This window comes from Equus asinus, chromosome 20 (genome assembly GCF_041296235.1).
Source record: "Equus asinus isolate D_3611 breed Donkey chromosome 20, EquAss-T2T_v2, whole genome shotgun sequence".
NCBI classification, from domain to species: domain Eukaryota; kingdom Metazoa; phylum Chordata; class Mammalia; order Perissodactyla; family Equidae; genus Equus; species Equus asinus.
In genome coordinates this window covers 105,484,176-105,510,611 of record NC_091809.1, presented here as the reverse complement: position 1 = coordinate 105,510,611, position 26,436 = coordinate 105,484,176, and the positions used below count along the sequence as shown (strand labels likewise).

Here is a 26,436-nt window from a genome sequence, read left to right as displayed (position 1 = left end):
TCAAACATGTTGTTAAAGTTTTGAATAAAACTTGGTTAGCCTCAGGACAATGTATTTAGCATTTGTTTTGACATATTTATGTAATTAAGGGCATGTAAGTCTATTTGTAAATTTTCAAAACCAATTTATTCTCATATGTTTGGGTTCTACAAAGACAAGAAAATTGTTTTGTTAAATGATGATGAAAATTAGCTCATTTCTGTGATAATAAAATGGAGTCTATAAAATTTAAAATGTAGAAATAAAAGCAGAAAGGAATCTTTGTGCCTACTCAAATGCCTTACGTAATTGAAATGAAGACATTAAAATGTAAATGAAAGACATTTTAAACACAAAATTCTACAAAAATAAACTTCAAAGATATTTGATAGCTATTGCCATTTCTCAAATTGCTTTACAAATTTCAGTTTTCAACATCATGCTAGGTGCTGAGACTGCCACAGTCGATAACAGTACGTTAGATGGAGGGAAAGAGATTGCTGGCAGGAAGAAATGCCCTCCCAAACGTACAAGGGCAGCAGACTTCATTTAGCAGTTTGTTGTGAGCCCAGAATCTGTGATGCATTTAGCTTCAGGATCAAGGGAAACAAAAAGATTGAGGGCAGTGAGATGCTACAGTGATCACATTAACTCCAAACGTAAAAATAAGTCTATGCAGGCTCACTGGGCCATTAGAATCTACTAAAGGATCTAAGCCACTGAAGGAAAGTGATTGCAATGGATTTTATTTTTCTCAAAATGTTTGTTTCAGAGTCTCTTTCTATACATTCTCATGTGGCTGTACTTTAGAGAGCTTTCATGTTAAATGACACTGTGTATAATTAAAATTATGCACAATGAGACTCTTAAATATTATGTGAGTGGATAAAATTATTCCAGGATATTAAATCCATGATTTTGTCAAGGAACTGAGCTGGTTTTGTCGTTAAAATCATTAAGCCATTGTCTTCATTTTGTGAGAATTCAAATGAGTTCCTAGTAAAGGAAACTTTTATCTCATGCAAACAGGTGATTTAGCTTATTTATACAATGCAGTGAGCATCACTAAACTCGAGAGTTTTTGTGGCCTTTATTGAATGAAAATAATTGTACAATGAAAAATTGTCCAAATGATGAACTAAATGTTTTTCTTAGATTTGCAGATTAAGTTTAATTCACACAAGGGAAATATCAGCAAACATGAGCATTTTATATAGATTCTATTGAAATTTCCTTTAGCTGTTTAAAGAAGAGCTGAATTACGTGGAGACAAGCAAGATGGCATTATATGCCTCAGCTTCTCCGAAGGGCACTAAAATACTCATCTTTAGAACATAGATTGCAGCAGTTAGAATTCTGTTACCGATGGGCTAATATCAGATGTGACAGATGTGAGAAATGAGTGAATTGAGTAATATTTAACTAGGCCAAGAAACCCCAGTGCTTAATTGCTAGTGCATTGTTACATTAACAATGAGTCGAAGATGCATCTTGTGAATAAAGCCCAGTAAAACGACACTACGGTTTGATAAGCTGCCATATTAAAAGTATTTTCTCTAATTTAAAGTTATTTCAGTGAGCATAAATTTAATGGAAGGAAAAATTGATATCTCACATGTGATCTTCATTTCTAGACCCTTGAAATTGTACACAAGAGCATTACGAAGAATTTGGTTTCTAACAGGCAAAATGGCCATTGAAGCAGTGAAATTACACTCTTAAAGAGATGGCTAAAGCTTGTAAAACTGGGAATGTGGAGATACTCTGGTGCCCTATTTCTAGGACCATATAAAGCAATTTAGAGAAAGTCATAATGTTTTAAGTCATCTGACTAACCCATTCACTTCCTTTCGCAGATGTTCTCGTTGAAGCTCAAAGAGTCACACCTACGGGAATACCAGAAAATTAACGGTACTCTTGGGATTAATCTTAGCCCTTTGAGAGCCTTTACAGTTAACTTTCCACTAGGTTATGTAACCTCACGTCTTAAGAAAGATTCAGTACTTCATAAAATATTGTCAATATCTGTACTTTGTTTCTTAGTTGAGTATCATGGTACATGATGCTCACCTTCCGTCAGATCCCCTAGGCCCGTTCTCGTTAGAAACGAAAGCAATTAATAAAAACTTTATTCTCACGAAGGGCAATATAACAATGTTTCAACATTCCATTCTGTTACTGAGAAACCTCTGTAAAAATCAGGTGATTGAAGATTAACCTCAGTAATTTTGAAAAACAGATTTTAAGAACGTGATAAACTGCATTGTAATGATTAACAAATATTTAAAAACAATGACAAGGCAAGACAATTGGTGAACATGGCAAGGTGCAAAAGTATCAAATGATGAGTGACATTTCTTCATTTCTCTGGATCCTTATTTTTAAAATCATTAAGTTGGACTAACGTTTTCTAATATTTCCTTAGTATATCAATTAGTTCTCTTATTCACCTAAAATTAAAAATTTAATGAGAACAGCACTAACTTTAAGTACCAGTTTCGTGGCTTTGAATAGTCGTATATTTCCTGATATTATATGCTGCTCCTGCTGTTTATTTCCATTTTCTTTATAATTCAAAGAAAAGTAAGAAAAAAAGTGAAATAAAAGTAGATTCAGGTTGCTGTTAAACCGGATCACCAGGAAATGAAACTCGGTTTCGCTTCTGTTACAAGCAGCAACAAATGACGGCACATTTCTCTGTTTTTAACTTTTCTGAGAGAAAATTGTTGAGATTTTCAGAAAAATGTTGCTGCCACAGGTGTAATCCTTTTTTAATTATACGTTTACTGATATATTCGTGGGAAGGAAAGTTTGCCCCTTGGAAAAATACAGGTGTGTTTCACTGCATGAATAAAGTAAGAAAAGGCTTTGCTTTGAAAACTCAGAGTTTGAAGGAAAAACCCATCTTAATGGAGTGTTTAACTTAGTAGAAAGGAAGATGATAATCCCTTGTTGGCTAATTTGGGCTAATGCATTTTTAGTGAACAAAGAGTCTTCCTTCTCGTCCAGGTGTGCTTCTTCAAGAGCTCTGTGAGCCACAGGAGTTAGAGGGTGCATGTCCTGCATGAAACAGAAGAGTCACACCAGCACTGTATGGAGGAAGATGGGGTTTCCAAACCACAGGAGCACCGTCCTGGGAGCCTAGCCTTCAGCAGCGTACAGCCAGAGTTCCTCACCGTGGGACAGAAAGTGGTGCTTTGCACAAGACGTTGCAAAGGATTTATTGATCTCAAAAGAAAACAGTAAGTAAAAGCTACTGACATTAGGTGAAGGATTCTGAGTTCAATATATAAACAAATGTACCCATTAAAGGGGGCCTTGCATATGGATAGGAATGGCCCCAGTTGAATTCCATAACTTATGTGCCGTAAGTATTCTTTTCAATTCCTTTTTTCCCCAGTTTTCTTGAGATATAATCTACATATAACATTGTATAAGTTTAAGGTGTCCAACGTAATGATTTGATGTATGTCTATATTGTGAAATGGTTATCCAAAAGTTTGGTTAACCCATGATCTCACATATTTACAATTTTTTTTTCCTTGTGATGAGAACTGTTAGGATTTACTCTCTTAGCAACTTTCAAATATACAATACAGTATTGAAAACTTTAGTCATCATTTTGTACATTACATCCCCAGAATTTATTTATCTTATAGGTACAAGTTTGTACCCTTTGATCACATTCACCAATCCCTTCTCAATCCTATTTACCTCCTCGACTCAACGTAGCTAGGAAACACTGGCTCTCTCTTTATTTTCTCGATTGTTAGAAAAGTGTATAAGACTCTTGAAGTGTGGAGTTTCGAAGCACTAGAATGTTTTTGTGACTTTCATAGAGGTTATTTCATGGGCTTAGAGAAGAAATGAACTTTTCTTTTGAACAGAAGGATGGAGGACTGTTTGTTCTGACAGTGACATTTTAGTGCAGAGGAATTAATCACTGTCTTAAGAGAAGAAAAGCAGATGAAATAAGTTTATGGAGACTAGAGATTTGCAGGAGAATCAATTTCAGTGTTATTTTTTTCCTCAAAATTTTTTCTTTCTTTATAGGCTAGTTTTGGCTAGAAAAATTCAGGTAGTTCTTAGTAAGATTATGGAATTTATAGTTATTCTTATAAGAAGAAAAATAAGCATATTGCTAGGTCTAGCCAGTCTGAAGAGATAGTGAAAATAAAAAAAGTAAGAAACATTTGTTTAGAAAACATCCCCTCCATTCCAAATTAAATTTACTGTCATGATAGTCATCATGTCCAACTCACAAATAATCTTTTTTTGAAGTATATTTATTCTGTTCAGTTTTCAACTACTATCGCTTTTCTGATCTGCTCTTTATAATTACTTTATTGATTTTCTCATAGGGATTAAACTAAGTTTTATTGGTTTACTGCTTTTCTAGAATTTTAAAAGCTCCATTCTAATATGTTATTCTTTCAGCACAGTGGTTTTCAAACTGTGACCCCCCAGGGTAGCAGTAACAGAGTTAGAAATTCAAATTTTTAGGCTCAATTCAGACACACTGAATCAGAAACAATGGGTGAGAGGACCAGCAATCGGTGTTTCAACAAGCTCTCCAGGTGATTCTGGAGAAATCAAAGTTTGAGAACCACCACAAACAGTTCCACATACACACCAAAAGTACTTTGAGGAATAATATGAGAATGCTTATGAAATTTAAGACTCTGATTTAATTTAGTACATTATATAAATGAGGGAAAAGGAAAAAAATAATTTGTGTGGATACTTATGCTGGAGAAGCTTAAGTTCATCCAGGTTTAAGAGAACCTCAAAAATAATTTAATAGGTAGGTCATCAATACACAAAATAAGTAAATAAAATTCTAGAAGACCCATAGTTCATGAGGCCGTAAAAAGAGCTTAAGCAAGGAAATGGAGGAACTTTAACTTAGTGTAGTTCTACATGAAAATACATGTGAAAGGTAAGTCAGGTTACCCTCCAACCCTGGGAGAAATTGATACCTAGATAATTGACAGGGTGAGAGCAAGATATGAATTTGAAAGAGGGAGGCAATTTAAAGATCTTTGTATGAAATGATTGACTTTCAATCCATTATTCCCATTTTTTTTTTTTAATTTTTTTTTAAAGATTGGCACCTGGGCTAACAACTGTTGCCAATCTTCCTTTTCTTCTTTCTTTTTTTTTTTAGTTAAGGATTGGCACATGGGCTAGCAACTGTTGCCAATCTTTTTTTTTTCCTGCTTTATCTCCCCAAACCCCGCCCTGTACACAGTTGTATATCTTAGTTGCATGTCTCTCTAGTTGTGGGATGTGGGACGCCGCCTCAATGTGGCCTGACAAGCGGTGCCATGTCCACGCCCAGGATCCAAATCCTGGGCCGCTGCAGCAGAGCGCGCGAACTTAACCACTTGGCCACGGAGCCGGCCCTGTTATTCCCATTTTTTAGCCCAGAAAATTAGCAGCTGGGCATCTGTCATCATGTGTGTCTTACATATTCTTTTAAATATTAAGTCAATGTCACTTCCTTTAAACTTTCTATAATTCTTCCTTTGTTCACATATCGTTTTATTATGCTTCTACTATACCTTTCCACAATCCAATAATTATTTATTTACATGCTTATTTTTCCTAATACTCCATGAAGTACGGAATATGTGTTTTAATCATCTATTTCCTCCAGTCCTAGAACAGTGATTAAGAATTAGCTGGCATTTAATAATCTTCAGTGAAGGTAGAAGAAGAGAGTGAATATAAAGAGGAGGAGGAGGTGTTCACAGAGTTTGTGTATTCCAGGCAAGCTGGGGGCACAGGCAAAGCCAAAGGGAAGCAAAAGACAAAGGACTCACTGTTGTTCAGAAAGTTTGGAATGTGGGCTCAGAAGAGAGGGGGACTCAAAGACCCAGAGAGGAGGTGGGGCTCTAGACTGGGAAGGACCTGGTGTACTTTGCCGAGGCGCTCGGGTGACCTCCTTAGACAGCATGGAGAAGTGAAAGCATGCAAGCAGAGAAATGTGACAATCAGACCTGCGTTTTGGAGAGTTAACCAGGCGGTGGTATGGATGAAGAACTTTATCTGAGAGCAAATGGGGGTAAAAAGACCAACTCTGAGTAAAAGTTTAACTGGAGAGAAGGAACTTAGTAGAAAGATCTTTAGAAGATGAAATTTATAGGACCTGTGGAGGCCGTAGGTTTAGAAATTTCATCACTTGACTCTAATATGGTCCTATAGTACAACTATCGACATCCAGAGATTTCAACTGAGTATTTTCCAGTCAAGTAATGTGTATGTTATCAGTTGATACAGATATTTGCCTATATATGTATGTGGAGAAGAAAAATTGGGGTAATTGTACTCTCTCATATCCAGTTCTCCTTGTTACCTAGAACCTATTTTTCTAGGAAATGAAGTGGTTATTAGCACAGCATGAAGGTCCAATCGCAAACTAGCTTTAATAATTATGCTTTCAGATAAATACAGCTCGCATGTATTGTATCTTATGAAATAGTTAAAAAGCTCTATTATTTATAGGATTTTACTCTGAAAATGTCCTAACATGTATTCTTATTTATGATTGTTATATCCTCTTAAACTTTTTTCATGAAAAAAAATAGTTCCTTCTTGAGGGAGCAGACTAAACTTTACAGCCTATCTCAAGTGCCTGGCGTATGATAGATTTTCAATAAATGTCTGTTGAAGGATTGAAAAGCATACAGGGATTTGATGTAAAGTGAACAAAGAAGGATGTGCAAATGCTTTGTGATTTTTAGAACAATACATTATAAAAAAAATTGGCTTGATGCTCATTAAACAGTATTGCCAAATGTTCACTGAAAAGAAGTTTTTGCAGTTTTGCTGTTTTCTATTTTCTTACATAATTTTTTTTCCCAATGTCTTTTAAAATAAAGGAAATATGATCCAAATTATAGTAATCTTCCAAGTTTAATAACTAAATTATTGAAATTCCTTTCTCTTTCATATTTAGAATCCATTATCTCAAGTTCTAAACACTCTTTTCCTGTTATTCATGCAGCAAATGAGTATTGAAGATCTGTGTCCCAGGCAAATGCAAAAAGACGTATTTACTGCTCTCAAGTGAGGACAAAAGGATGCAAATAATCAATGTCAATACAAGGTCTTGCAGGTGGGAGGGGGGAACACAGGATTCGACCCACTTAATAGTGACCACTGACCTAGACTCTCAAGTTAAAAGCGAGCTGGGGTGGACATAATTTAGGCAACATAAGATTAGGTAATTCAATGCATGTACGTGTGTGTATTAAACACACATAGAGACACAGGCACAGCCACATGCACGTATGTGTATATTTCCGGCTCTCCTTTCCTGTGTGACTATTCTAACTGAAGTCATAATCATTTCTACAGCCACTGACTGTGGAAAAGGAATTAAATGCCATAGTCAGCAGTCGCAGATATGTATACCATAAATAATAAGCTAATTGTAATGCAAATGTCCTTGAGTAAAGGTTTCGAATAATAGGTGGCAGCTTGATCTCTAGGATTTATTTCGACTGAAAAGCAAATCCTAACAGTGCTTCTCCTGGACATCTTCTTTTGTCATACTAAGTGGGATTAAGCAAATTTCATTAGCCAGGTTATATAGAAGTCTTTAAATTAAAAAAAAGAAAAACGAAAGGACAAGAATGTACTTTCATCATTTTTAAATGAACTCATTTTAAACAGGTCATTCGTAAAACCCAATGCAAGTGCATTTATATTTGAGAACTTGCATATGTATATCTATGCTAATCTATTATATTTTTCTATCCAATTAAATTACTTAGCCAGGAGTGAAAGAATTCCAGATTCATTCTATTTTGCATCATTAATTATCTGTTCTATTAACTTAATTATAATAAGATAATTCTTAAAAATCAAAGAAAAATCTATTTCTCACACTTCTATCTTTTGCATTTAAGGATAAAACTACTTTTAAATTTATTATAGCTCAAAACTTTATAATAATTGAACAATCTAATTAAAATTATATATATATGCTTCAATGAAATGTGTGCATCTATGTTCTCTGCCAGTGTGTATGTGTGTGTGTGTGTGTGTGTGTGTGTGTGTATAGATGGGGAAAATGAGAAAGAAAGGGAGAGAGGGAGGAGAGACGAAGAGTAAAGAAGAGAAGCTCTCTTGAATAGTGCTGCAGAATGAGAGAATTTGGTTACTGGCAGGGGTGTTGGAGCTAATCTCATCTTGTAGAGAAGGAAGTTGAGACTTTGATGCTTTAATTGTTGTCCAAGGATGTGCAGTGGGTCAGCGGCAGGCCAGATGACGAAGCTTCTTTGTTTGTAGCTTCCTATTCTGCATTCATGGACATTGAAGCTACATCCTTGTATGTGTGCACCTGTTTATTTTTCTGGAACACTACTACTTAATTACTGTCTACCTAGTCCGTATTATCAACTGTTTAAGTCAGTCACAGTGATGTCAATTTGTCATTATTCCACAAAGTCTGACAATTACATAGCTGTAAGAACCACATTCTGATTTGAATTGGAAAAAAAAAATAGTTACTTAATTTCTGTAATTTTTAAAAAGGCTTTATTAGCCGTTTTCAAAGGATAAGGGGGATCATTTTTTAAAAAGTATCATAAATGATCAATACTGTCTTTCTTTTTGTGCATGTGTGAGGAAGACTGGCCCTAACATATGTTAGCAATCTTCCTCTTTTTGCTTGAGGAGGATTGTCACTGAGCTAAAGCCTGTGGCAACCTTGCTGCATTTTGTATGTGGGATGCCACCACAGCATGGCTTGATGAACGGTGCATAGGTCCATGCCTGGGATCCGAACTGGTGAACCCTGGGCCACTGAAGCAGAGTGTGCAAAGTTAACCACTTTGCCACCAGGCTGGCCCCAATTCTGTCGTTTTAAATGTTTTCTGTTTTGGAATTCACTTTAATTTTTAAATGTATCTTTATTTTTAAGCTTTGTCTCCATTGTTGTAATTGTTCTTTTCATTTTATTTTGAAAAGCTATATTAAGGTCTCAACATATTTAGCCATCAGCAAAAGAAGATATTTACAAGGTCTTCCTTCTCCCTGACCTGTAACTCTATACCCTGGGTAAAATTATTATTGCTGATCATATTAATAACAAGAAATAGGGGCCCGCCCCGTAACTAAGTGATTAAGTTCTCACACTCCTCTTCGGCGGCCCAGGGTTCAGATCATGGGCGAGGGCATGGCACAGCACATTAGGTCATGTTGAGGTGACATCCCACATGCCACATGCCACAACTAGAGGGACCCCCAACTAGAATATACAACTAAGTACTAGGGGGATTTGGGGAGAAAAAAAAAGAAGAAGATTGGCAACAGTTGTTAGCTCAGGTGCCAATTCTTAAAAATAATAATAATAAGAAGAAGAAATGTATTAAATAAAAACAAATGTATATGGCATCTGACAGCAGTAATTCCTTTTCCAGATTTGAATTATAGGAAAGACAGATAAACAGCCAGCTAATGAGTGGTCTGTTCTTGCATTGATTGTCTTACAAATCACAATGAACTCATAAATAATTTAAATTTAAAATCCTTGGAGCAATAGTTAAAATTAACATTGATCTGTCCATTTGTTGCTAACGCAGTTGTTATATAGGTAACATACAATTCAGACAAGAATAAAAGATGGTTAAAGTACAAAAGCAGCCAGGTTCAAAAGAAAATTATAGTGGTATATTTTATTCATGAAATAAAATGATAGATAAGTTGACTAAAATTTTGAGCACATATGACACAAAATGTTTTGACTCAGTTTACAGAAGCATCTCTGTACATCCAAAGCATTCACATTTGAAAAACATGTTACTCATCTCTTTTTATCTGCCTTAGGAAATTTGTCTTTTATTGTTAGCTGACTAAAAAATAATGTGGGTGTATGTAGTACTTATAGTAAAAGAAAAATTAAACAATTTGAGGGATATGTTGACAGACTCAAACCTAAATTCTAATATGTGTTGATATCAGCCACTTAAAATTTATATCTTATTCTTTTACTCTTTCTGTCTTTTCATTTTCGTGAAAATCATATGTGCCAAATAATGATAATATGATAAGGGACAATTTCTTTACTAGAGTTATATGACCTCTTTAAACACATTAAAATAATATTTTCACCTTGACAGCAATTTCTCCATTATTTCCATGTCCAGCCGCATCAAATTCATATATAATTACCCAGTATTAAGTCCAAAATATTAACTAACTATTCATGCATATTGCCTCTTGTGTCCATGAAGCGATTATTGAATCTATTTTATTATGGCTGACTTTATTTTCAGACTTAGGAACACATGGGAATAGTCAGAATATTTAGGGAAAGCAATAGCAAAGAACTTGTACTTCTTTAAACCACTGTGACCAAAAATGAGATTTCGTAATGAACTCAGCCTTATTTTCTGGTGCACTAGTGCGTACATGGGTAGAGTGCCCCACATACAGAGCCAGAGGCATCTAGTATCACTGTAGCAAGAGACGCTACAATCAAGTAGACTTAGTAGTATCATTAGGCCAGAGAACTAAAATTTCATGAGAATTTTTCCTGCCTGGTTATAAATCCCTATAGGCATTGGGAGAAATGAACTATCAAAGAATTTATTAAAAAATATCATAATAACTAATGTTTGCTGGTTGTATATCATATATCAGGTTCTGTGTTAATTGCTGTAAGTGCGCCGTTTGCTTCTCTGAAAAGCCTGGTAGAGGAATTTGTCATTTTACTGGTGAGGAAAGTGAGGCTGAGAGAGATGACTTGCCCGTGGCCAAGAGTAAATGCCTTCGAGTGTCAGGATCTGAAGTCAGACCTGGATATTAACTGTTAGGCAATTATGTTAACATTTCTCTATCTAAACTTGATGTTTCAATTTATCCTCCAAGCGTTTTCCAAATGATGTTCCTCAGAAAGGCACTAACAATTTTCGGAAGGAAAAAAGAAGACGTTTCTGTAGAGGGTGGATACGTAATTTAATTATATCTCTACTGTTTAAGGAGTAAGAAACATTGGCCCTTAAATTCATTGATAATTGGATGAAGTTCAAACTCCTAATTCTTGCATTTCTAGGTTCTCCCAGATTTAGTACTCTCATTCCTAAAGGTTATTGCAGAAATCACCATTACCCTAGACAAGCGGTGCCGCTTAGATCTCAATGTACTTCCTCCGCGTCTTCGCTCATTCAATAGAGACTCTAATGGTTCATGCCTCCTTCATTTTGTCTGTGAAAAACAGATGAAAGTGATTCAGAAATACACACATATATATGACAAAATACAATTTTTATAATTTAATTTTGATTTTAATAAAAGGAATACAATTATATAAATTTAAATTTAAATGACACCACATCGTTTATAATTAAAATTAGCAAATTCTGGCCCAATATTTCCAGCCTGCAACTCCTGCTGGAAGTTGTTTCCATAATACTCAATAATATCCTTATACAGCAAAATTGAAGGTGAAATGGAGAGAGGATTCACTGACCACCTTCACACCACAAATAAATGCATCAATACATAAATAAATAATTGAATAAACAAATAAACAAAATACACAATTAAAGAAAACCTCGAGCTATACAGTATCAGATTTTCTATATTATTTACTCAAAAATGTGTAACAAATGCCAACATTCTCACGTCAGGCATTGCTCTAACACAAGTGACGCACCGCGGAGAAGACAAATTTCCTGTTCCCTTAATTGAGAGGATAAGAAAAAAAGCAAGTAAGTAAATGAACAAGACAATTTCAGCAAATATGTGTTATGAAGAAAATAAAATGAGTGAAACAGGGGGAAAATAACTTTTGTTTTAAAAGTAAATAACAATACTGGAGTCAGTCCTTGTTCCACTCCTGGACCGTAAGAGATATGCCTCCATTTGGGTAGAATGACTGCTTAGAATCTAGTAATGGATAAAATAATAATAATAGTGGTAATCATAGTAATAATACCTCTTCTCTGTATACGTTTCAAAAATATTATCACCTTATACTTTGAAAAATATTATCCACTTACACCTTGCTCAACCTCCAAACTCTCTCTCTCTCCCACCTGCCTGCTATGACTGAAATAATCTTCATAAACTGTTTTTACAAACTATTTCTCTTCAAATAACTGGTCTTGGAGATGTTAATAGAATTCGATGATTCAATAATTTTGCAAAACATTGCCCGGTAAATCTTTATCCTAGAGCTTAACATTGTGCAACCTCACGTTATGGGTACGAGAAATCTTTCCGGAAAGATCCCCATTTATATTCGTCTGACTTAACATTTCCCAAACTCTTTGACTCAATCCCTGTCTTGAAAATCTGTTGGCATTGTCTTGGATTTGCAAACTTCAGAACAAAGACATCAGAGCATATTTTGCATTTCTTTGACCTCATTCTGTATAGGGAAAGAGAGGGAATGGCATTAAAATGTTCTAAATTATTTGTGTTGTTAGGGAGGAAAGCCTTGAAAATTCAAACTTATAAAGTGGAAGTAAATGCCACAGTTGCCATTATTATTTGTATTGAAACCTCATGGTGTTTTGACGAATAAATTTTTAAGTTGCAAATATAACAAGTATAGGAACAAATATACCCATTGGCTCCCAAAGTTATTAAAACAAGCATTGACTATATGGAAGGTTAGAGAAAATAACAGCTTATGACTGCATAAGACAAATGAATTTGTAAAGACATTAATCTGTATTCTACTTACGCTTCTACTTTTCTTTGTGATAATTTACTAGCTTCTTTGTGATCATAGTTTACAATTTCAGTCAGAACAGCAAATTGAAAAAAAACCCAGGAAATGTGAGGCGTGATAAGTTCAAGCTGTCTCATGTATAGTGTTAGAAACAATAAGTAATTACGAATTCAAATTATAAAATGTAAGTACATTTTTAGTTAGCAATTCATTTTCAATGCGAGTAAAACAATCTGCCTAATAAAAACACATATTGTCTGAGGCAGTGGAGGTGTGAACAGTGCCTGGCTCAGTACACAAAGGTAGCATCTGTATTCAACGGATGTGTCTGAGATACTGAAGTGGTTTTCTACTGGATGGTTTTCTGTTTGTAACAATAGCAAGAGCTTACCCTTTCAAATTGGTAATAGCACCATTTCAGAAACTAGAGTATTCTCTTTTCACAAGAATTACACACACTTGTGATGTTTATTGACTTTGGTAGGTAGACTTTAATTGGAACTTAGAAAAAAATCTTCCTCTTCAGATATTAAATAAGGTTTTTTCATAGTTTTGTGTGTTTTAGCAAAACCTATACAGCAAGTCCTTAAAGTAATTCTTCCTGATCTCCTCTTAGGTTTGAAATGTCCATGTTCTAAGAGTGATACTCAGACAGAAATCAACACGGTGTGTTTACTTATCCCCCAAGAATGATAACACTTTCATTATATACCTAATTAAACTTTCAACTGGAAATCAATGAAATGGTCATCTATCCGTTTTCTTTAGAACCTCTTCACAATGAGTTATTACAAAATTTTAAAAGCTTCTCTCACTCTGAATTATACACCCAGTCACACATGCCAGTAGGATAATTTTATTTTTGAAAACAAGAACCATAAATTCTATATCTCAAATGTAAATATTCAGAATATATAGTAAATATTTAAAACATTAACAATCGTATATCTATTTATTGATTATATTTTCAATGTGAGGCCTTACATAGGGTACTAAATTCATATTAGGTTTGATTTCTTCTCTCAGAATTTCCTTTATTTACAGATAATATGAAAATCACTTCCCATTTGGTAAACTTGTAGTGGAAAGAGAAGAGTCTACCTTGGAACAAAATGCCTGGATAATAACTCGAGATCAGCCTTTGAATAGCTGTGTGATTTTTGTTGTTTCTTATTTTCCTATATTTCTATCTCTTCATTTGTGAAATGAAAATGATAATTCTGACTTCAAAGGGCATTTATGTGGAGAAGGTACGGTCCGTAGATAGTACAGCAAAGTGTCTGATAGAGAAGAGGTGCTCAATTAGTGCTAGTTTCTTTCCCCTTCTAATGTGTAATATAATTTTGAAAAAAACTTGCCTGTGATTTTTTTCCCACATCCTTCTCTGCATTTTAATAGCTGCTTTGATCCTGTTGCCCATTCTGGACAGTTATTGCAACCACAGAATTACAAACTATTTAATCAATTCAGATAATCATACAGATGATTTGTCTACAGGATGCTAAAAAAATTAAATTTGACTCCATCTTTTAGTTAGCATAAGGACCAAAACTCCACGGAAGCAATGCACAATTCTAAGATCACTGGTTTGGTATCTAGATTAGATGAGAATTCAGGGCTGGAATGGCCTGACACACAGATGATTTTGCATCAAGAAATGGATGTGCACTGGAGGAGACTCCACAGATGCAGTCTGGCCAGGATTTTAAAACTCCTTTCCATTCTTTTACTGTCAACTCTGATTTCACATTTTTTTCAGTTCCAGATGGTGACAAAAAGGATGTCCTGGAGGGATTTTAAAGAAGGAAATTGGCAAAGGGAAGCGGAGAAAGATCCTTCTGAATGAGATGATCTCAAGTCTCAACTCCTTATTCCGTTCACATCCACTTCCTCCCCAAATCCTTTGAAGGAAGACTGAGCGTGGTAGGGCTGGGAATGACCAGAATGGAAGGGAGAGAAAGGATTCTGTATGTTGTGCTAAAGAACACAGAGTTCATTACGAAGAACAATGATATTAAGGGTTAAAAGCCATCTAGTTACATAATCAAAATTGCACTTTAGGAGCCCACTTTTTACGGGGTAAGGAAAATGGTCTGAAGAGGACAACGATGAGGGCAGTGAGAGGTACCACACTAATCTAGGGCTAACATCAGTTGCTTGCACTTAGTGGCACCACGTATCGAAAAATTGTTGTCAATTGACATAGTTCACGCCAAGGAGATAAGGAGTTACCTACATCAGGTTTTGTGGAAACTCTTTGGCTTTTTAGAAGGAAATAGAAAGACTTACAGCTTTGTCTTTTACCTGCAAGCTTCCGTAGGAATGAAAACTTACCTGGTGTTATAGCAATTAAGTTGAAAATTATAATATAAACAAAGGTAATAAATTCTCAAATGGATCGTTTTCTATTATTTTACTATGTTTCACTGCTATCTGTTGAGGTTCTGCACATCTGGTGTATCGTATGGTACAGGTATATCATGCTACACTGCTCTGTACCTCACTCCAACTCTGCCTTCGGTGACATCACACCGTTAGCTTGAAATTGGCCGGGGAGGGAATATTTGCACCATGAAAATGAGAAGAAACTACAGATCGGGGCTTGGTTTATTGTTTTCTGTATTGTCTTGATTTAAGAAACACAATGTTAATAATACAGATTAAACTTAAAATTGTGTTGCGTCTGTAGCATTACACTGTAAATAGCACAAAAAAATGAGGAAATATTCTCTTAGAATTTGAACACTGCTATCCAATGAGCAAAGAAGTCACTCATGTCATTGACAAATGGGTGAACTTCTGACACGTCTTAGTTGTTTCTCTTTTATCTCACTTGTTAGCTTAAAAGCATTAACTAGCATTCATGTCAGAACTACACATAAAGAGCTGGCTGTTACACATTCACCAACAAACTACTGGTTTTTTCCCCACAGATAAACTTTACAGATTGAAACGTAATGTGTTGTAATCCACACAGATTTTATAATTTCCTTTCATGATAGATTGTGTTTCACAGAATGAAATGCCTTTAGGAAACTTACACGATATTCTGTAAATAATGAAATGGTCTCCATGTACATTTGTCAGTGTTGCATGGAAAGGCTGATATGCAGGTTCAGTCTTCTTGAAAGTGGAGACGTGTTTCTCTGTCACATTCTTTTTCTGCGTATTGTTAGGACCTGTGAATTGTAGAGCTCATAATGAATTTTGAATGCATGTGCCCTGAAATAAATAATTTAATCAATTTTATTTACTAGATCTCCATCTGAGCTTCACGCTTTGCAACATGTCTTGAACTCACCACCCTTTTTGCCTGAACCTGGATCTAGTTTCTAACTTCAGACTCTCAGTAGTGTATTCTACGCCTGCTGTACATGTGAGGCTCTGGGAGAGGTCGCTGACTTTTTTAATTTTGAGAGTGATAAGATTTCAAACTTGGGACAGGTAAAGGAGAATAGAGTAGAGATGGCAAGAGACTGGCAGAGAGAAAATCAAAGAGGAAATTATACTAAGTATATTCAATAAATAAAATCTAAAATATTTTCCGTTTTGTCAAGTTTCCAAAGTTAAATATAGTCAGCAAATAAACATCTCATTAATCAAGTGAAGTTGTGGCCCAGAAAAATCAAACAACAATTGATTTTTGCATTTAGAATAAATATGATGCATTGAACGCATCATGATTACCTCTAAAATTTTTCACTTTGACATAGGTTGATAGCAAAATTAACTTTCTTTGGGTAGAACGACTTTTCCAACATTTCTGACTATTGACATTCTACTAATTCTTTGATGCTCGTATCAAATCCCATAAAAGTTTTTCTGACATTTCAAATCAGAATCACTTCTTAGTTTCACTTTCTTTCACACAGCACTGTTTCTGATCTCAGTCTCTTAGTGAATGTCTTGTGTAATATTTCATTGCACATCTATCTGTCATACTCATAAGATAGAATGTTTCCTCAAGGCAAGGATCATGTCCTTCTTTTCTCCCGTCTTTTCATTTTTAAGGATTTACTGGCTTAGACAAAGCTTATTCATCTTCATACAATCCACAACATTTTGCATTATGCATGTACATACTAATATCGCCAAAAACATAGATAGAACTAAGAAAAGTGCTTAATATAGTAATCTGATATAACATTTTAGATTTTAGATTGTTGATAATGTTGTAGTTTATTCAGCCAACTGACATTTACTGGACTCTTACCACGCACCAAGGTTTTACAGTTTTACAGGATGCTGGGCTCTGATGGTTAACAACATTGACCTGGTCCTTGCTCTAACTGAATTTGGAGTCAAGTTGCAGAGACTGATTGTATTATTTTTGCTGTGCTTGCTTCCGCAACAAATTACTACAAGCTTAGCAGCTGAAACCTCACAAATTTAATATGTTATAATTGTCTAGGTCAACTATAACATGGGCTCACCATGGTCTCACTGGACTAAAACCAAGGTGTTGACAGGGCTGCATTCCTTTCAGGAAGCAAGAGAAACTAATATTGGTGAAAATATGTAAACATGCAAAATATAAAGGGGAGCGATTATAAGGGAGGCCCTCAACTTGAGTAGGATTGTCTCTAAAGAAAAGTACTTGAAAGATGAGAAGAAGCAAACCATATAAAAAGCAAGGAGAAGAGTGCTTAAAGCAGAGGAAACAGCATTGACAAAGAACAAGATATAGGAAAGAAAGTGTCTATGATAGACACTAAAGAGGGAAAGTCTTCAGATAGTAGGAGGTGCAGACATTTATTAACACATTTATTACAGTAAAATTGACATGATCTAAACTGCACACATTTAAAGTATGCAATCTGGTGAATTTTAACATATGTAAAAACCTTAGAACCATATCCATCACCCCCTAAAGTTTCCTCATGACCCTTTATAATCCCTCCGTCCCCCACCTCCATCCATCCCCAGGGAATCATTGATACGCTTCTGTCGTATGAGATTGGTTTGCATTTTCTGGAATTCTATATATGGTCATGCTATATGCACTCTTTTTTTGTTTGACTTACTTCATTCAACACAATTATTTTGAGATTCATCCATATTATTGAGTGTATCAATAGTTTATTTCCGTTTATTGTTGCACAGTGCTTCAGTGTATGGATATATCATAACTTGTTTATTCATTCACCTGTTGGTGGACTGAGTTGTTTCCAGTTTGGGGCTATTCCATGTAAAGCTGCTCTGAGAAAGAGATAAACAGGCAAGTTGCGTAAAGAAATTAGAAGTTAAGTTCTAGATAGATGAATTTTAAAATTTTTATGAAATCTGTAAATGGATATGTCAATCAGTTGACTAGATATACTTGTCTAAACCTAAAAGGATGTGGTAATATTGTAAATGCAAATTTGAGAATTACGGACATAGACTGGTAGTTCAAATAAAAATGACTGATGTCACTCAAGGAGAGAGCGTAACAAAAGTAAGAAAGAGGTGCTATAGCGTATTTCCAAGAAACATTAAGATTTAGATAATGAATAGGAAAACAGAGAGCTGTAAAGATGTAGAAAGGGAGTAACCAACGAGGTAAAAGGACAATTAGTGTAGGCAGTGTCATTGGAACCATATGAAATTGAAAATATATTTCTTGAGTGAAAAACAACTGGGGTACTGATTTGAGTACCATTAAATTTATATTTAATTTTTAGGAGTATTATTGTCTTTATGACATTAAATCTTTCTATGTAGGAACTTTGCATTTTATCTTGTCTTCAGGTGTTGCCTTACGTTATTTGAAACTTTCTATATTTTTAAATGATCTTGTTTATTTTTATCCCTAGTTGTTGTATCGTTTTCCCCACTATAGTGTAAGGAAGATTTTGTTGTTTTCCATCACCAATTTATGTAGAGAATTTTCGTTTTTTTTTTTTGTAAATTCACCTTGTTCCCGAGTCCTCTTTCTCTCTCTCTTCCTAATAATAGAGACACTTGAGCTTTCTAAATATTGAATAATATTATCAAAATAGCAACAATGTACTGTCTTCTTTTTGACTATTTATATTGATTATTTATTTTCTTTTCCTAAAACATTGATTCAGTAAAACAAAGATTACTAATAACGCTGATTGCGGGCATTCCTGTTTCATTCATGCTGTTAATAAAAATAACGTAGCATTTTACCACTAAATATGAGGTATGCTAAGAACCGTTCCTTATGAAATGTATTCATATTGAAGCTGGTCACCTCTGTGATTGAATTATTGCTCCCAGTTAGTCGCTGCCCTCGATACAGAAGCATTATACTCCCCTGTCTGCTGTAATCTGCCTCGTGCTGCTTCCTGTGGAAGGATTTACATCCCTGTTCCATGGACAGCAGTCTGGGCTGTGTGGCTTGCTCTAGTTAACAGGGCATGAGCAGAAACCGTGGTACACAATGTCCAATTCAAACCTTGGGACATTGCAAGTTTCTGCCAAAGTTCATTTTTCCCTCTGAAGTGAGAACAGTGTATTCAAGATCAGGGCTGCTTCCTCATCCTGGATCATTAAGTGGAGAAGATACATGAAACAGCAGAGAAGAGAGAAGTTGAACCACAGTAAAATGGAATATGAAAAAGAAATGGTCTTTTATTGCCATGGAGATTTCACGGTTGTTTGTTACTGCAACATAGATCAGTGAAAGTTGACTGTTACAGCTATTATTCCCATTTTATTCCAATTTTCATTGAGAATCTCTGGCAAATTTCATCAAGTGTTTTTGTGTTTATGTTCATATAATTATATGACGTTTCTTCTTTCATTTATTGGTTGAACAAGTTCTATTGATGATGAAGTAAATTAGCCTTGGGGTATGAAATGTTGGAATGTTTCTGTACTTCTCCTTGGCCTAAATAAATATTTTATTTTAAGATTTATAGAAAACTGCACCCTAAACCTGTCAGAACCACTTCATAAAAAGAGGCTACTAGATTCCTATCTCCCTCCAAATTCCTAAAAAATAATGAAGAAATGGAAATATCATGAAAACAAGAAATAGAATATTTCAAGGACAAGTGTCTTAGGGCTCGGGCTGCCATAACAAAACACCATTGATTAGGAGGTTTAAACAACCACAGCTTTATTTTTTCACAGTTCTGGAGGCTGGAAGTCTGAGATCAGCGTACTAGTATGGTCAGGTTCTGATGAGGGTCCTCCCCTGGCTTGTAGATGGCTCCCTTCTCTCTATGTACTCAGGTAATGGAGAGAGAAAGAGAGATTTCTCTCTCTCTTCCTCTTCTTATAAGGGCACCAATGCCATCACAAGGGTCCCACCCTCAAGACTTCATCTAACCTTAATTGTCTCCCAATGCCCCATCTCTTTACCATCACACTAGGGGGTAGAGTTTCAACGTATGAGTTTGGGGGGAACACAATTCAGCCCATAGCAACAAGGAACAATGATTACGATTAAAATGGAAAGCAGATAGGGTGATTGTATCAGAAAATTATATTACGAGTTCCAAGGCAAAAGCAATGCCAAGAAAGTACTCTGCACTGAAGAACTGGATGGAGCCGGAATAGCTAGACTAGGATTCTGCAAGGACGTGAAGTCCTGGAGTTTCTTTCTAAGCCAGCACAGAGAATGAGGGATCTCAGGCGAGAAAGGTGGGGCTGCGTCGTGATTGGCAACATTTTTGGGAAACAGGGAGATTCCACACTTCGAAGAGAGCACTGAAGCTCACCTCGAGATACCACGTAATTCACCTTCCTTAACTTCCTGAAAATGAGCCAGAATTCATGACACTTGGCACTTTCCCTAAGAGCACACAATCAAGAATTTTGAAACAATTGAAGAAACTCGATACACGAATAAATGAAAAAAATCTCTACAAAAGGTAAAACTGATACCTGAGGAAAAATCTAATGGCACAGCAGTATTGGATTTCAAAGTAAGTATAACAGCAGTAGTAAGAGCAGCAGTAGTCATCATCATAGTAGTGATGGCTAACATTTCCTGAGTCCTGTCGAGGCACTTAGTCCCTTCTTAGTCCTTCAGAGGTACTAATTTTATATGGATTATTCAATCACCTCAAAGTGATAAGAGGTATACCACATCCCTGGAATCATCAGCAACGAGACAAAAAGGAAAGCTTCCCAAGAAGAGAAGTTTAATTTTGAAATAAAAAAATTAAAAATACTCTGTGTATATAAGCTGATTAGAACGGAAGATGAAGAGCAGATTAGAGATTAGAACCTGTTGAGGATTCAGACCAGAAGGCACAGCAGAGTTCGGAAAAGAGGCAGAGTATGAGAGAAAGTTGAGGAAACGTGAAGAAGGATTGCACTTCTGGTTGAAGGTAGTAGGGTAAACCTCATGTTGGTTATAATATTGTGGCTGGAAACAGCAATCCTGTCTATTAAATTTTGTATTTACAAAAACTGTATTTATTTTATCGGCCCAGAATTTTTCTGTGTACGCCTGTGTGTGTATGCCTAAGTAGCATCTCAGTGAGAGTTCCAATTTGTTGTTAAAGTTCCCTTTTGAGTCTTCAATCAGTTCCCTCTCAAGGAAGCCACTTGGTCTGTATGTACATATCAACCTTACATCAGCAGGGTCTGAGTCTTTTACATGAATTTTTTACTTTTCATTGCTTTCTTTGGTTTTTAAGTGATCTATTGTTCCTCCAACCACAGAACAATCAGGCCACTAAGGTTTCTCGTGCTATGGCAATCCAGCAAGCAGTGGATGACACAGCAGTTTCTACTTTTGTGACTTGTGAATGAATTACCACAAAAAAAGTCAGATGGTTGAACCACTATCCTTCCATTTAGGAAGAGAAAAGAGCTTCTTTGCCCTCGGGTTTCTGGGAGTGCAAGTGCTGTTTCCAAGTGGAGGGTGGGGCGCAATCTCTAACACCAGACCCTTGTCCCCTCACCCAGGGGAAATGGCAAGAGGATAGAATTAGGCACAACCAGCCTGGACACATTCTGGGGGCAAGCAGGTGTAATCCTGCTCTAAAGGACTTCACGGGTTCTCTTTCCTGAGGGCTCCTCAGGGATTCACATGTTTTTTCCTCTTTATCTAGACCTGAGGAGAAACAAGACCAGCCTCCGCTGCTGCTGCCCCTTCTTGATCTAGGCTTGCAACCACTGCCACCCAGTGGGAACACTCAGCCTCAAGCACAGGGTCTAATGATTCCACCAGCTTGCCTTCCTCTAGGAGTTAGAGCTTTCCAAAGTGGCTCTGAGAAGGGGAGCAGTCAGGGATGTAATTTCAAACCAGTATCTTCCCAATCTTCCCTGAATTTTCTACAAACTTCTTTTAACTGATTTATGTTTTTTCTCTATCATATATGCACCCACTTGTGTCCTTTAAAAGGTTATCTTTCTCAATATTATCATTTTTACTACAGTGATTATGATAAAACAACCTCATGCAGACCCTCTCTGGAATACCTACCGCTGTCCAACCCAAGAGACAGTAGGAAAGCACTGGCTGTATTTTTAAATTAACTCCCTTTACCTGGTTTTCGTGTTTAGAAAGCAATCGCCGGAAGCTCTTGAAAACTGAAAGTGAGATAAATGAGTAATAGCTGAAGAAGTAACCTTACTTAAAACTGAGGAAGCTTGTTGAAGTTGTTTATCTCTTAGATTTCTTACTGTCCACTGGCTTTCATTTGTGTTAAAATACACAACATGTTCATGGGGATGGAAAGCCAGTATGTTCTTGCATTGTGCTCATAAAAACAGTAAAAAGGATATTGGGTTTCGAGGCAAAGATCCTGAAGTACCAGTAAGACTAAAGTCATCACACCCTTGAAGTTTCACTGATTTAAAGTATCTACTTGATAGTTTTCACATACTCTCTATAAAGTATGCAAATGAGCTAGTTAGGTTATGTGACTTCCTGATACAATCTCTATATTTCATGGTAGGTTAAAGGCTTTCCACTCATAGATAGCATTACTTTCCTAATCAATAATTCCTTTATTCACTATTTGAGTTGGTATCATAAAATCAAATGTAACCTTTTAGCATTTGAAATTTTTTGTTTCAAGCAGTTATTATAGATCAAAAAGCTTAAAATAATATGGAGTTTAATTTGTTTCAAAATTTATTCTTTCAAAGAATAATTCAAAGTAACTTTTATAAATTAATCTTTACCCCTTCATTTTTTGCTTGGAATTATTTTCAAGCATATAAAAAAATACTAACAGGCACATTAGAGATAATCTGGTGCAGGACTTCTCTAAGTTCACCATGCATGAGGACCACCTCAGGATGTGAGGAAATGCAGATCTAATTCAGTGGGTCTGGGATGGGCTTTGGTATTCAGTACTTCTAACCAGCTCCCGGGAGATCCTCACTCTGCTAAGTGTCAGATCACGAGATAAATAGCGAGGATTAAGGATTGACTTGGTGCAGTGATTCTCAACCTTGGCTACACGCTCCAATTACCAGGGGAATGTTTTAATTGAATCTCAGGTGCACAGAATTAAATTAAAACTAACCCTTGTTTCAAGACATGATAGCATCATCAGTTCAATCTTGGCGCATTTTTATTTTTTTATTCCTGAACTCACCACACAGTGGAAGGACTAGGACATTACTTATTATTTATGCTTATATATGTGATGCCTCCCTTATCCCAATTCCTCCAATTCTCAGAGGGAACCACCATTTTGAATTTTGTATTTGTCACTTTTTTCTGTTGTTTTCTTTTTATACACACACTCACATCCATACACTTCAAAACAATATATTGTTCAATTTTGCCTATTTTAAACTTTAAAAGGTAATCATATTAAATATCACCTCAGGGGTCTTGCACTTCTTTACTCGATATTATGCTCTAAAGTTTCAGCTGTGTCGTTGTATGTGGCAGTAGCTCATTCTTTTGTATGGCTGTAGAACATTTCATTGTGTGACTATAATACAATTTGTTTATTGGTTTGTATCCAGATAGTTTTTATTTTTTTAAAGATTTTATTTTTTTTCTTTTTCTCCCCAAAGCCCCTGGTACATAGTTGCATATTACTAGTTGTGGGTCCTTCTAGTTGTGGCATGTGGGACGCTGCCTCAGCGTTGTGTGATGAGCAGTGCCATGTCCGCGCCCAGGATTCGAACCAACGAAACACTGGGCTGCCTACAGTGGAGCGCGCGAACTTAACCACTCGGCCACGGGGCCAGCCCATATCCAGATAGTTTTTGCTGTTAAATTAGTGCTGCTATGAATATATCTGCATACATATTTCTTAGGAGCTGAATTGCTAGTACATACTCTGGTTCAACTTTAAAAGATAATGCCAAATTGTTTTCCAAAGTGGATAATGAACTTATACTACAATCCAAAAACAGTATAACAAACTGAGTTGAACCATAAACTATCTAACACATCTTTTCAGATTGTTTAATTAATTCCATTGAGTGATTTAAAAATTCTATCTTATTATGGTCTCAATTTGCATTTTCTTAATTTCTAATGAGATTGAGTATCTCATTTTGTGTTTGCTCTTTTATGAAATGTTAATTTTTATATCTGCTTCCTTTTTTCTGCATTTTTCTTGTAGACAAAGTTTAACTTCATATATTTGTGGTATTAATTCTTTGTGATAGATGTAGCAAATACTTCCTGTTTATAGCTTTACCATGTCTTTTGAGCAAATGTTCTTAGCTTCAAGGTAGTCAAATGCATCAATAATTTTTGTTAGCACTTTTACTTCTTATTTAAGAAATTTTTTGCTCATCCATGTCAATTTGAATATCAACTTGTCAAGTTCCCCCAAAATGCTGTCGGTAGCTTTATTTAAATAGCATTCAATCTATAAATCACTTTGGGGAGAATTGATAATAATAATTGTATCAGTCAGGTAAAACTAGGTTTTACTGTAAAAATAAAGATACCAACACAACAAAGTTTTATGTCTCTGTGATGGCTCAGATATCAAGCTTCGATGCTACTGACCTCTGCCCGGGACTTAGAATTCCAGGCTGCATTGATCTTGTCGCACCTCAACCTCAAGATGAGGTTTCAAGGTTTATCAGAGCAGGAAAAAATAATTAAATAAAAGGAGAATGGAAAATGGAGCATCAGAGCTTAAGCGTTTGGTCCCCAAAATGATGATACATATCACCTCTTGTCTTTCACAATATCTGGTCGCATAGATCTATCCAACTTTAAAGGGGAGGGAAAAAATAGAATTGATACCGAACATAAAGTGAGTTCACTCACCCGTTGCGCAGCAAGCCAATCTCTGACACCGGGTGTGGTGGAAGGAAGCAGGAATTTTATTTTTGCACAATGCTGAGCAAGGAGAGAGGGCAGCTAATGCTGAAATCCCAAACTCCCCGAAAAGGAAGGGTTTTTATTTGGGGTTTTAGGTAGGGGAGGGGGAGCATATGGCCTTGCTGGTCAGAGCTTTCCCACCAGCCTATCTTTGGCCTTGAGACACTTGTAGAGAGGAGGAAGCCTGTGACCTTGCTGGTCAGCAGCTTTCCCACCAGCCTGTATCTCTTTGCGGGGAGGGGATAATCCAGGTGCTTGTCCTTGATGGTGTCTGTCTCCATGGAGGATAGTGGATTGTGGAACCAGGAAGCCAGAGAATAAGCAGGGAATGAATGTTTTGGTTTTAACCCTATAGATGCTGGGTTTAATGTGGGGAAACTGATATTAGGGTCGGTATTAGTATTCTGCTTTTCCAGGGACAGGAGGACAAAGGAAATATTTATTAACATCAATACTATCTAATAGTATGATATTAAAGTGTACTATAAATAAATGTGGTTGATAACTATTAATTTGGTTGTCTTTAATGTCATTTGTTAAGTTAAATCAGAATTTCTGCAAGTTTGGGTTAGGCATTGATATTCTCATATAGCTCCCTAAGTTATCAAAATGTGTAGTGAGAACTAAGAAACACTAATAGAGATATGGAAGTAGAGAGTGGCAGTCTGAGGAGCTCCATTAACCCTCCTCCTGGTAGCTAACAACCATAGATAGTGAAACAACAACAATATCAAAAACGCAACATTTAAAGTCTCTGGAAATTGCCCCAAGGGCACACAGCACAAAAAGAAGTATTTATTCAGGAAAAATACTAAATCTAGTTCAGAACAGGGAGCTGTGGTACTTGAGCCACAGCATGTTCCCTCTTGCCCGGCTCACTGTAATGTAAGTTCCACTCTGGGCACGAGCTGACGGGGTGGATCTCTTCTTTTCCCAGCTAATGGTCAAGAGCTGTGGAATCTCCCAGGAGGGACAGATTGCCATCATTTCGCGTTCTCCCCTTCTCTTTGTTTCAGAGGTTAAATTCTAGGCCAGTGAGAGAAGTTGCAGGCTCCCTTCCTCTACTCTGTCCCCACTGGTAGGTGGAGGCTCTACCCGAGTTGACTGAGAATACTGGGGCCACTATTGCCCCTTCTCCAGCTTGCTCATAGGGTGGAGGTTCCCTACCATGAGAAGTGAGCCAAGAATACCAGAGACTCCTGCCAGCTCCCAGTTTTATAAAGCAAGAGTGAAAAGAGTACTTTTTCCAGAGTAGCAGCAGAGATATTGCCAAAGGAAAGAGGCCAACCATCAGAACAGAGATATTCAAAGCTTTCTCAGGGGAACTGACTTTATTTGCAACACAGTGTGGGGAAATTTAAGTCTAAGGGCATTCCCAGAAATAATGGAGATTTGGGCAGTAAGCAATTGAGAGGGGGCTGGTAGATTCATGAGAACAACAGTTTAAACCCAACTAATTAATGAAGAGAACAGGGGAAAGAAACAACTAAGAAGAACCCACCTGGAGTCAAAACAAAACAAAACAAAAAATACCTAAAAGACTGGTATC

At 36.2% G+C, this 26,436-nt stretch overlaps 2 long non-coding RNA genes across 2 annotated transcripts in view; one reads left to right on the top strand and one right to left on the bottom strand.

The window, feature by feature from the left end:
* The window catches only part of LOC123279027 (uncharacterized), a 31,304-nt gene extending 6,362 nt beyond the window's left edge, over nucleotides 1–24,942 (bottom strand). The window contains exons 1-3 of the long non-coding RNA XR_006516815.2: nucleotides 24,834–24,942; nucleotides 15,712–15,849; nucleotides 11,101–11,196 (exon numbers count right to left, since the gene is read on the bottom strand). This is a non-coding gene — a long non-coding RNA (uncharacterized lncRNA). The remainder of the gene's footprint in view (nucleotides 1–11,100; nucleotides 11,197–15,711; nucleotides 15,850–24,833) is intronic.
* Nucleotides 2,291–15,718, top strand: LOC123279028 (uncharacterized). Its single transcript, XR_006516817.2, has 3 exons — nucleotides 2,291–2,811; nucleotides 2,989–3,221; nucleotides 14,430–15,718. It is a non-coding gene; the product is annotated as an uncharacterized lncRNA (long non-coding RNA).
* Nucleotides 24,943–26,436: the final 1,494 nt, after the last annotated feature.